General features: G+C 48.8%; 1 protein-coding gene across 50 annotated transcripts in view; it reads right to left on the bottom strand.

Moving 5' to 3' along the window:
- Positions 1-2,500, bottom strand: part of LOC122252312 (uncharacterized) — a 91,589-nt gene that overhangs the window by 24,081 nt on the left and 65,008 nt on the right. The window lies entirely within an intron of this gene.

The following is a 2,500-nucleotide window of genomic DNA, read 5'->3' as shown; positions in this document are numbered from 1 at the left end:
TACCTCTTCTCTTCCTCTTCCTCTTCCTCTCCCTCCTCCCTTCCTCCCTCTTCACCGTACAGTCTCGCTTTCTTCTTCCCACGTTCTTTATCTCTTGTTCACCCTCACTCTCCTTCTTTCCCTGTTATTTACGCTATCCATTTTCCTTCATCCTTTTTTCTCACCCTCCCTTTTTCCTCTCCCTTTATCCTTCTTCATTTCTTCCTCTTCCTCCCTCTGTCCTTCTCTTGTTTCTGCTGAAGTCGTCTTTCACCAGATTACAAATCTATTAACTTTTTCAATTCTATCTGATTGCCTCGGCTGCACGATCAACCTGGGTGGCTAATTCATCATGGGAAAGGCAATGGGACAAACTAATTCCATTGCGATTAAAGCAGTATATAATTATCTGTTGTTGTGGGATGGATTAGAAGAGAGAGAGGAGAGAGGAGAGAGGAGAGAGAAGAGAGACGAGAGAGAGAGTGAAAGGGAGACTAAGCGAGAAAGAGAGAGAGAGAGAGAGAGAGAGAGAGAGAGAGAGAGAGAGAGAGAGAGAGAGAGAGAGAGAGAGAGAGAGAGAGAGAGATAAAGATAAAGAGAGAAAGAGAGAATGAGAAAGAAAATACAATGTGAATAAACCAGAACAAGACAAAATGAGACAGAATATTTCAAGTTTGATCGACCAGCGGTGTCTAGAGCCTTTAGAGAATACAAGAGACAATGGCACTGGCACAAACAATCACACACATACACCCAAACACAAAAAGACCTTTATAGCATAACATGCACACAATTATTATCACACGGACATGCACAAACACATATACCGCATAATCACACACCCACACAATCAAACAACAACCCACTCCCCCTTCACACACACAAACACACGCGCATAAATAAATATCACCCTACGACACCCCACCTGTGAAACGCGGGTTGTGGATACCGTAGACTACCAACCCTTCCCATACTCTCCATATCACTCTCTTCGTACCAGGCCTACCCCAACCCCCCTCCCGCCCCTCCAAAAGGAAAAAAAATGAAGGCCAGCAGCCACTTTACTTCTCAGACCTTGACCGGGTTGTTCGTGTCTCGGAATGAGAATATTCCATCATGTTGGAGGTCGTAAAGCCAGTCTTAATTTGCGTCACGCCCGTAATCTGGCAACCTTTTACTCTTTGGCAAACACGTGTTCGGCTGTCCGCGCGGGGATCAGCTGGTACTCACGCAGCATTTGAAGGCGTGTATGTTATTGAGTGAGAGAGTGGGAGAGTGAGAGGGTGAGAGAGAGAGAGAGAGAGAGAGAGAGAGAGAGAGAGAGAGAGAGAGAGAGAGAGAGAGAGAGAGAGAGAGAGAGGGAGGAGAGAGAGGAAGGGAGGGAGAAGGAGGAGAGGGAGGCAGGAGAGGAGGAGAGGGAGAGGAGAGAGGAGGAGGAGGGAGGAGGGAGAAGAGAAGGAAGGAGAGAGAGAGGGAGAGGAGGAGAGAGGGAGGGAGAGGAGAGGAGGAGAAGAAGAAGAGAGAAAAGAGAGAGAAGAGAGAAGGGGAGGAAGGAAGATGTGAGGGAGGGAGGGAGGGAGGGAGGGAGAGATAGGGAGGGAGGGATGGAGGGAGAGGGCGAGTGAGACAGAGAGAAGGAGAGGGGACGAAGAAGAAGAAGAAAGAAGGGGAGGAAGGAAGATGTGAGGGAGGGAGGGAGGGAGGGAGGGATGGAGGGAGAGGGCGAGTGAGACAGAGAGAAGGAGAGGGGACGAAGAAGAAGAAGAAGAAGAAGAAGAAGAAGAAGAGAGGGTAAGAGGGTGAGACAGAGAGGAGAGGAGGAAAAGGAGAAGAAGAGGAGGAAGAAGAAGAAGAAGAAGAAGAAGAAGAAGAAGAAGAAGAGAGAGAGGAAGCAATTCTATATTGCAGGAAAGGGAGGTAACAATAAACTTATTCTGACGGTACTGCAACCCCCCTTGCCCTTCCGAGAGCGAAAGTTGCGTCCTGCAGTCACCATGACAACGTACTGAACGCGATGTTGACAAAATCACATAAGAGAGATATGAGGAAAAGGCAACATTATTGTCAACGTATCCCCACACCCACACGTTTGCTATCACCCCCTCTCTCTCTCTCTCTCTCTCTCTCTCTCTCTCTCTCTCTCTCTCTCTCTCTCTCTCTCTCTCTCTCTCCCTCTTACTCTCATTCACTCACTCTCTTTCTCTACTTCTTTCTCTTCCTTCCCCTCACCCTTCTCTCTCTCTCTCTCTCTCTCTCTCTCTCTCTCTCTCTCTCTCTCTCTCTCTCTCTCTCTCTCTCTCTCTCTCTCTCTCTCTCTCTCCCTCCCTCCCTCTTTCTCTCACTCAATCACTCACTAACTCTCTTTCCTACTCTCTCTTCCTTCCCCTCCCCCTCTCTCTCTCTCTCTCTCTCTCTCTCTCTCTCTCTCTCTCTCTCTCTCTCTCTCTCTCTCTCTCTCTCTCTCTCTCTCTCTCTCTCTCTCTCTCTCTCTCTCTCCCTCTCCCCCCCCCCCCTCTCCCCC

Source organism: Penaeus japonicus, unplaced genomic scaffold (assembly GCF_977035675.1).
Source record: "Penaeus japonicus unplaced genomic scaffold, GWHDUDI00000001_assembly GWHDUDI00000016, whole genome shotgun sequence".
Taxonomy (NCBI): domain Eukaryota; kingdom Metazoa; phylum Arthropoda; class Malacostraca; order Decapoda; family Penaeidae; genus Penaeus; species Penaeus japonicus.
This window is presented reverse-complemented; position numbering and strand designations above follow the sequence as displayed.